The following is a 9,728-nucleotide window of genomic DNA, read 5'->3' as shown; positions in this document are numbered from 1 at the left end:
GGTATTCTGGGAGGTGTTTGCAGCCATCCGTGTTGTGAGAACCAGGGGCTGCCAGAGAAAACTGAATATTGAACGGCAGCCCCTGGTTGAGGAAAGGCAGTGCCTGGCATCAACTCAGACAGGTGTCCAAGTCACTTGGCACTCTCAGGCAAATATATACTCATATGCATGCTAGTGTGTGTGTGTGTGTGTGTGTGTGTGTGTGTGTGTGTGTGTGTGTGTGTCCCTGCCAACATGGAGCTGAATGTTCCTCTTCTATAACCAAGACCTCTGCTTTGGACACTTCAGCATATCCTTTGATTCCCAAGACAGCCTTTGTTTCTTGTGCCGGCATTCCTCCTCCTCTGACTCCCTGTTCCTCTTTTTCTCCTGCTCTTTGATAGCCTCTGTGGCTGTGGCTCTTTCTCTTTTTCTCGTACTTTGCCTAGGCTTCCTTGTGCTTCAGACATCACCTCTCTCTGTTTCCATTCTCTGATTCTCAACTTTTTTTTTTTTTTTTTTTTTTTGCCTTTCTATTGGACTCTCTGCGCCTCTCTCTGTCTCCTCCTATCTCTGCCTTTCCCCCACCTTTGTCTCTGTTTTCCTATGACACTCTCCTGGAGATGCTGAAAAGTGGCCGCATTGAAAGTGACAAACAGCGCTACACCAGAATCCACCCCCGGGCTTCACGAAAGCATCCTCCTCCACACCCGCATCACCAGGAGCAGCTATTGTGTCTCACTCGGGTCCAGGGAGTTGAGTGGAAGGACCCGGGGGTCTGAGTGCTGACTGCTCTGCCACTCCCCCATTGGTTCCTGGCAGCCTGTGCTCTGTGAGCGAGCGCTGAGAGGGCTGAGCGACAGGGGGAGACTCTCATCTATAAAAGGGGAGTAAGGCTCCAGAACTGCCATAGGGGGATTTGGTAGCCCTCATCGCTTCCTCTGTGGCACTTCTCTGAGCTAGAGTCAGGGTGCCTTCTGAATCTTGGATCGGCCACCCCACCACCTGGTCAGCCAGAAGCCTGCCAGGGACAAAGCAGTAAGCAGGTAAGATCCGCAGGGCGCTCAGGCTCTCTGGCTTTATGCATGTGCTCCTGATGCTATGCATGGGTAAGGGTGGGAGCTTGGACTGGGGAAAGTTAGGTTTGGGTCTGGTTACTCAGCACAGGAAATCATAGTTTCAAGGTGAGTTTACAGAAGATCAGAGAGTCCAAAGAGCTGCCTGTCCTCTGGAAACCATGCCCTGAACAGTCCTGGCGCCCACAGGTGCTAGCGGGGCTTCGGCTCTGCCCACACAGCAGTACCCACACTAGTTTTCAGGATCTGAGGAGAAGGTGGCAGCCTGAGTGGAAGACTGAGAGGTTTCACTAATTAGCGTGATCTTAAAGGTCAACGTTCTCACTGGACTTAGCTTACACAGGTTGGGAACGTTAATGAGGTTCAGGACTCGGCATTTGCCAAGTACCGATCTGCACCATCAATGCATAAATAAGTGCCGTCCTTTTTCACTCTTTTTGAATCACATTTAATCTCTGACAAGGTGCTGATTTGAGTGGCTTCCTTTGACTTCACTCAGAATGAAGTCTGGGGTTGTTTGGTTGAAAGGGAACTCAGAAGGAAAGCAGGAGCTCGGCTGGATACCCAGTCTGAGGGGGACTTCCCATGTCAATTTCACTTTGAAAGGACTTGTTGCTTTCCTGTAAATCACAGTCCCGTTACTGCTGGAGGCAGCTAAGTTAGGCTGGAGGAGGCTCTTTTGAGGAAAGTCACCGGCTCTCTGATAGCAATGCTCATGTTTAAAGAAAGTGTTGTAGAACCCCAAAGTTTGACATCACCAAAAAGCTGGCGAGCTTCAGAGAAGGCGACTGTAGTCACCTCGACGATTGAACAGTAAATTCTGTGTCTTGTCCCTTTCCCCTGGGTGTGTGTGTGTGTGTTTTCTGAGAACCTCTCAAGATTTACAAGTATTCCTTAATAAAGCCTCCGAGCTCTTTAGGTTATTGGATCTGGTTTCGAGTACCTTCCCACAGAGAGCAAACCTTCATTATCACCCTTCTGCCAAGGGTTGGTGAAATACACACTGATATCTTTCTAACCTGACAGGCGTTGCTGTCAAGATCTGTTGCAAAACCTCTCAGAATGTCAGTCCTTTTCTGTTCCTAGTCATGGGGGCTTCACGCCTACGCTCTGCTCACCCTCCTCCTCTGCTCACCTCACCTGTGCTCCCATACCACCCCACTTTGTCTTTTGTTCTGTTTTTGCAGGTCATTCATCCCCAGGCTTTGAGATCTGCGTGGGGGAGCTCTTGAAGCAGCCCCAGCAGGGTGAGTTATGTGTGTTGTGTGTGCGTGTGTATTAACATAATCCTGAGCCCACTGCTTTGTCCTCATTGTGCTAAGTGTGATGGGCGGCAGGTGACTCCTCTTGTCTCCAGGAGTAGCTGGCAGATGGGAGTGTGGTGTCACAATGGGTCCACACGGATGCTGTGTGGTAGGATCCACTGTTTTGACACTGTAGGCAACTCAAGTGGTTGGGTCAGGGCTGTTTGAGAAGACACATGGAAGGGTGTGATAACTCTTAGGACTTCCGGAGCTTTACCTCAAGAATTTTCCATGTATTGCCTAAGTGTGTGTGACCCCCCCTGAGCCTGTGCTGAGTTCAAACCCAATGGTCGTCCATTATTTGTTGCATGTAACTTTGTAACGATTGCTTTTCCTTTTTCGGTCCCACCAATATAATGAAGATAATAATAATGTCCTTTCCCTATGTCACTACAAGACTCCCATGGGAGGCTGTATGCGCCTGGCATTTGGTAGGCACTCAGTAAATGCTATTATGGCTACCTCTCTGATGACTCAAAATGGCTGGCTTCAAAATGAAGCCCTCCCCTCTCTTATAAGGCATCGTCAGTCATCCCATTCCATCCTGCTGTGTGCTCTTCCGGGGAAACTTGACAAAAGTCAAATATTTCTGGGACCAGTGTTTCTCTCCCCACTCCTACAGATGACGCCATTGCTTCATCTGCTGCTCCCCACCCCCACCCACCCCTGAACAATGACGTTCCTCCCTGACATCCCACCCCACCTCCAGTTATCCTGACACAACTTTTCCATTTATCAGATCTCTCCCTCATTCTCCGAGGGGTCTGCAGTTGCTGGTTTGGATTCAGAGCGTCTCTGAGAAGGTGTGGTCAGCAGATGATCTCTCTTCAGCAGTTTGTTCCTCTTGGCTGATAAGTGGTTGGCAGATCTTACGAGGTCTGAAAAGGTGCTAAGACAACACACAGCAGACCACACTAGGGGGAGATTGTAGCATCAACTGAGTCCTTTGCAGCTCAGCCTGGATCCCACTCCATACTCCCACAGGGGCTCAGTGGTCATATCTATGAGGCCAGTGACCTGCTCAGGAGTTTCCCCCTCACCCTACCCCCAGATGCCCACTGGCCAGGATGCTTAACCACAGCTGCAGACACACTTGCTGGAGAGTAATGTGTCTGCAGCGGTTTCAACTGCCTTTGCCCCCAGTCTTATTCTATTTAACTTGAGAAAGGTTTACCGAGCAGTTATTATGTAGCTCAAGGGGCAGTATGGGGAGGGAGCAGGACACCACATTGGCATTGCCTCCGTCTTCTTTGCCCCTCCCTTTTCTTTCCCATTCACCCACTTGCCCAGCATCCACACTGCCTCTGCACTCCCCCTCCCCCCGCCCCTTGTCCCTTTCTTCTGACTGTTCATCTCTCTCCCTGCCCTCTCATTTTCCTTTTGCTATTCTCCTTATCCTACAACTGTTCAAATGACAATAAGGGAAGGGATTCCTTACAAATCCTACATGAGAAACATTCCTTTAAAACTGCAGCTAATGCTATCACTGAGACCCTGACTATGGCGGCCGAGACAACGGGATTTTGCTTCTGTCAGACTCTCTGCACAGCAAATGTAATGACCTTTGGGTAAGACCTGCTCCTATGTCCATGCTTTGATGCTTGCTGAACAATAGATTGGCTCATTTTCTGCTCAGGACCCAAGCCAAACTGCAAACTTATGGCCTGTGTTCTATTCGTGATCATATCTCAACAAGGAGCGCTTCCAGGTTTCAGAGCCTTCCTTCGCCAGCCCCTTGGGAACCCACCAAAACGAACTTGCTGTTTTCCAGTAAAGTGAAAAGTCCTGAAATTGTTTTATTTTCAGGGGTGCGTGGAAGTCTTGGGGATAGCCTGCAGGACATGCCATGTGCCCTTACACCTCCGGTCAGTCTGTGTAGTCGGCAGATCAACTCTGTGCCTAGTTCCTATCTTTCTGAGCCACTGTATTCCCATCTAAGTGGGGCTGATATTGCCCAGCTGGCTGGTGGAGGTAATTCACATAAAAGATGTAAAGCATTTTTGGCTGTCAGGTGGGAGATACTGTGAATTCCAGCCTTGCCACTAGGGGCGCTGTTTCTCTCAGCCCACAATTTTCCCCTTGAGCCTAAGCCTTTACTGATAGCCTCTTGAGGAGCCATCTGGAGACATTCTGCCTGGCACAGAACAGTGGCGCAGTCTTTGATAGATTCTAGGGTGGTTGTCACTGGAGGGTCACAGACACAGTGGTGTGTGTCAAGGAGGGTGTGAGAGCTGCGTCCTCCTGACTCATTGTGTGACCTTAAGCAAGTGACTTCATTCTTACCTTTTCCCATTTCCTCTTCCTCCAAATAGGAATAATCGTATGCAGACGTGGCTCCCAGGGATAATTGTGATGCTAAATCACGCCATTATTATTCAGCCCTGGCTTTTCAAATAAAAATGCTTGCTGCCTCTGGAGCCCTGGCTGACTACAGTAGAGATGCCTCTGAGCAGGAGAGGGGGCAAAATCAAATCAAAACAAACCCAACTCTTTCAAGGAACTCTGGATCAAGAGGGAAAACAGTTCCTACTGTGCGCTGGTCCTTTAACAGACACTGTCCAGAGGCTCAAGGAGCGAGGGAGCTGGGGGCTGTCTGAGAAGCCCATGGTTTGACCGCACAGAGAATATTAAAGTTTCAGGTGATGACCCTTTTCCTTAATGGATTCTGCCACCAGCAATGGCTTTGAACTTGCTGGGGTGCAGGATGCAACCTGCCTCTACTGCAGTCAGCCCACCTGGCCTCCTGTCAGGAGATTGTTATTAGATATTATTAGATAATATGTCTGCATGTCTGAAGACATAAAAAAAATAAGCTGAAAGCTATCAGACTTGTGTCAGTCGAATGAAACAGGCTCAGCATACTTTCTTGGTGAAGGGTCAGACAGTAACAATTTTGGCTTTGTGGATGTCGGAGACCTTGTTTCAGAAGTCAAGGATGCTCTGTGGCATGTACACACTTGTGGACAGCTGTCAGTGGGGCCAGGGTTCTCCAGATAAATGGAATCCATAGAAACCCACAGAATCTGTGAATGGGAAGAAAACATTTGGGCCATGTGATTATGGAGTAGGATATGTCCCGATTACCCATTTCTGATTGTTAGGATGATCAAACCTCTTTCCTCCACTGTCTTTCCCCACAGTGCTCTTATGCGTGTCTTGAGTATGGCCAAGGACGCATTTTGTGAAGTGCCAGGTGAAGTGGATTCATCTAGGAAGGCTCCAACCTACCTCCCCCTGGCTGAGCAAACCTCATGTTTGCCTTCCCATTTCTGAATCCATTCAAGGTTAAAGCTGCTTTCTCCTCAGTTTGCCACAGATGGAGGCAGCTCACAGCAGGTCAACTTCCCAGTTCTGTCCCTCAGGGACAGTTCCCAATGAAAAGGTGGAAATCTCTGCCCCACCCTGATTCTGGAGCCACCAACTTTGCTCAGCAATTTGTAAAGCCTTTAAAGGTGTCAAAACAAAACAAAACAAAACAAAACCACAGCTTTCATCTTAAAGGGCATAAGAGAAAGTTTATTCTGGAGCCATTTTAAGTGACCATGGTCTGGGAACACAGATGGAAAATCCACGTTCTGATATGGAAGCAGTTTCATGAAGTTTTATCATTTTATGGAACAAAGAAATTCAGAAATCAAGGCAAGTTTGAGATACACTGGTGTGTACATCAGAGAGGCAGGTACAGGAAGATAGGGGAAGCTTTTCGGAGGCCCAAGATGCTATCTGATGACATTCTTAGCTTTTGGGTTGGAAACCAGTGTGTCTGCTAAGACAATAGATTCTGAGGGTTTTTTTTTTTTTAATCTATTAGTCACAGGATATTAGCTCTGACACAGAGGTGGGCAATGGATGGTTGTTCTGGGAGCTGAAGATAAGAAAACTAGCTTTCGTACCGTTAACAATCCAGTCTCTCCACAGTGCAGAACTTCTCATCAGTTAATCAGTCTGTAAATACAGCTTCTTTTCAGGAGTGTGTGTTCACAGGAAGGAGGAAATCAGATGGGGGTTGTCTCAAGGCCAGCGTGTAAAGACACATTCACCCTCAGGGACGGAGCTGATAAGCTGGGTCGTCTATTCACAAGTCAAGAGAATTCAGAGGAGCAACTTCCCTTCTCCAAAAATCATTTAACTCTAGGAATTCTGAGCAAATCTGCATAAGCTTGGTACATTGTAGCTCCTGAGAAGCAGCGATTGTTACAGGATTGGTATGCTTATGAGGGGTACCAGCTCCCCTCCCAGGTAGTAAGCCCCACGCAGGGCAGAGAATGTATCCATCATGTGTTGGTTCTGTGTCCTTTTGACTCTCTTCCTTTCCTTTGTAGCCCACATAAGACCAGACTGCCGCCTTCATATTTTCTTATTTAAAGTGCCTACTGTGTGCCAGGCATGGCTTAGAGTGTCTAGTGTGTGCCAGGCATAGGCTTAGAGCGCCTAGTGTGTGCCAGGCATAGGCTTAGTTAGAGTGCCTAAAGCAACCCTCACACTCTTTGATACCATCCCCTCTGTATACTGGAGAAAGCCGATACCTAGCAAGGTCGGTTTTCCCCAAGAGGTGGTTAAGTTGCCAGCTGGAATCTGCACTCTCCTCACTAAACAAGCTCAGGGCCCTGCAGCCAGGCCCAGCAGGATTGGGCCTCGCCTTTCTCAGAATCACTGAACCCCCTTCCCTGCCCCAAGCTGCTTCTCCAAATTGTTTGAGTTGGCCATCCAAGGGTGGCAGATACAAATGTCTGTTAAGTGCTCAGCAGGAACAGTGGGGGGCCAGTCTCTCTCTCTCTCTCTCTCTCTCTCTCTCTCTCTCTCTCTCTCTCTCTCTCTCTCTGTGTGTGTGTGTGTGTGTGTATGTTGTCTCAGAGACTTTAGACTGTTTGTTTCTTTTAATTTAAAAATCTCCCAGTTTTAAAATGTCCGTTTATTCACACATCAAACTTGCATGGATCTCCTCGTCTCATCTGAATCCTGGATGACATTCTGGGAGATGATCCATTCATCTGTTCAGCTACTCATCCATCCATCTATCCATCCATCTACCCATCCATCTATCCTTCCATCCATCCATTACTGCACGCATCAACCCATCCATGCATCAAATCATACAAGTTGGTCTTCTCATGGCATTTCGAACAAATGAAAACTATAGCTAGGCCCATGAGGCTGGCACAACCTGACCTCTGCCCCCTTCCTGGCACTTAGTACTCCAGTGTCTCCTTTACATAGTTTTCTCAATGTGGCCTGCTTCTCATGGTCAAATATACCCCACACGCGCATAGGCAAGAGCTTTGTATTTACAAAATCGCCTCTCGTGTTAGACTCAGATGGTCAGATATAATTCTCTGCTGGGGCTAGCATGGGTGGCTGCAGGAGATCCAGGGAGGGATCACACGCCCAGACAGACTTCTTGGTTGTGAGACCTGAGGCTGAATTCTAAAGAGTGTGTGAGAGTTAGTCAGGTCAAAAGGTAGTGGGAGTGGGTGACAGCAGTTCGAGGCAGAGGGAACTCTGTATGCAAGGGTTGGTTGTATAGCATGTGTCCTTGGCTATGGAATTAAAGTGGCTTAGATGAGCCCAGGTCAGGCCGAGCTCATATCAGGATGCAGTGTTCTGTGTACTTGCTAGGATGCTGTGAACAAATCTCTTTGCACCTCCACGTTCTCTCCACTACAGGAATAATCTTGGTTTCAGCCTTATGGGGTTGTCTTGAGGACTGTGTACAGGGTGGAGCACAGACATGCGCAATGTGCACTTCACAAACACAGGCTCTTTGTGTTGGGAGAGATGCTGAGTACAGCCAGAAGAGTCAGATCTTTGGAAGGCATTTCAGAGCCTGAAGGGCTGGCACAGAGCTGGGTAGCAGCACAGTCAGAGGGGAGTGTCAGGAGAGTGCTCTGGCTACTGTGCAGATTGTGTCTAGGGGGATATGCTTGGATCTGCTCCAAAACCCGGCAGAGGCTGAAGGTTGCAGGGTGGGGCAAGGAGATGGAACGGTCTGGGAAGTCATCAGTGGACAAGAAGGCACGGTCTGCAGTAGACTGTCTAAGTGCCAATCTCCCTTGGCCCCGGGGGAGTCTGTAAAGCAGGCACGGTAATGGCACTCATGCCTTAAGCTGCTGTGTATGTGGTTAGTTCAAGAGGCTGCTCAGAATGGCAGGTACTTAGCTACTTCATCACCTATATCATCACACAGAAGCTAAGATGCTGGCACCAGTTTTGTACAGAGAAATTGAAATTGGGTCTATTATAGAGCTCACTGGTATGGAAAGTCTCCCAACAGGTTGCTCAAATCTTATAACAGACCAGACCTGCTTTGATCAGCATCAGAGGAAAAAAAAGAGCCATATATTTTGTCTGCATGGAAATGGTGCATTCACCTGCCCGGACCTTTGGTTTTGCTCTACTGATAGAACGCAGGAGAAACCCAAGGGTCACAGAGACACCCACAGTTCTGTGTTTTTCCACTCCGAGCTTCCCTGTGCCAGCAGCAGTTGAGCCCAGTCTGGGAGAAGCACATGGGCCTGCTTCTGGCCTGAGCTGGTGGGTAGACTAAGCCTGGGGTAGGGTCGGTGCTCTGTGGATTGTTGCTGGGACTCATAGAAGATTTAGCTGCTGCTGACTCAAACCTGTTCTACAAACTGCAATTATAAGGTGGAGAGTGGGCCCGCACCCCAGCTTCATTCACTGCTCAGGGCAGGATGTGGGCAGCTCTCTGCAGTACCAGCACCCCTGTAGGGGCTTAGAATGGAGGAATCTCAATAGCGGCAACTGAAGCTGACCGTGTACCTTAAGAGAGGATACTTGTCCTGGGGTAATCCAGGGTTTTGGCTCATGGCTGGGATCTTTGGAGCCCCTGAACATCAGAAGAAACAGAGCACTTCCGCAGAACCTGGAGGGAAGATGGACACTGTTTCTTATCTTGGAGGCAGTAGATCAGGATGTCTAGGTGGGAAGAGAGTAACGCCCCAGGTGGCTGCCCATGAGTCCCTGGGGCATCACAGCTCCACTTGTAAGAAGAACACACAGTGATTTGACTTCTAACGAGTTGTCCGATGAGACAGGAGTGATGCTTCAGTTGTTAAGAGTGAACCCACGCTTGGTTCCCAGGGCCCATGTCAGCCACCTCACAACTGCCTGTCACTCTAACTCTGGGGGGTGCAGGGCTCCTTCTGCTGGCCTCCAAGAGCACCTGACATTATAGCATGTATCCTACACCCCCCACCACCACACATAGACATATAATTAAAAATAAAATAAAAACCTTTTTAAAACTTGACTATGGCCGGGCGGTGGTGGCGCACGCCTTTAATCCCAGCACTTGGGAGGCAGAGGCAGGCGGATTTCTGAGTTCGAGGCCAGCCTGGTCTACAAAGTGAGT

General features: G+C 48.8%; 1 protein-coding gene across 4 annotated transcripts in view; it reads left to right on the top strand.

Annotated features, from left to right (window-relative positions):
- The first annotated feature begins 626 nt into the window (after positions 1-626).
- Pdyn (prodynorphin) overlaps positions 627-9,728 on the top strand; it is a 14,228-nt gene continuing 5,126 nt past the window's right edge. The window contains exons 1-3 of one of the 4 annotated variants that reach the window (XM_029470256.1): positions 627-1,025; positions 2,243-2,302; positions 3,834-3,927. The gene's annotated coding sequence lies outside the window, so the exon portion shown is untranslated. Of the gene's footprint in view, positions 1,026-2,242; positions 2,303-3,127; positions 3,163-3,833; positions 3,928-9,728 lie in introns of those variants that run through there. The other 3 variants (XM_021157014.2, XM_029470268.1, XM_029470260.1) reach the window with 3 other exon arrangements.

This window comes from Mus caroli, chromosome 2 (genome assembly GCF_900094665.2).
Source record: "Mus caroli chromosome 2, CAROLI_EIJ_v1.1, whole genome shotgun sequence".
Lineage (NCBI taxonomy): Eukaryota > Metazoa > Chordata > Mammalia > Rodentia > Muridae > Mus > Mus caroli.
The sequence above is the reverse complement of the archived record's forward strand: the minus strand, read 5'-3'. Positions and strand labels throughout refer to the sequence as shown.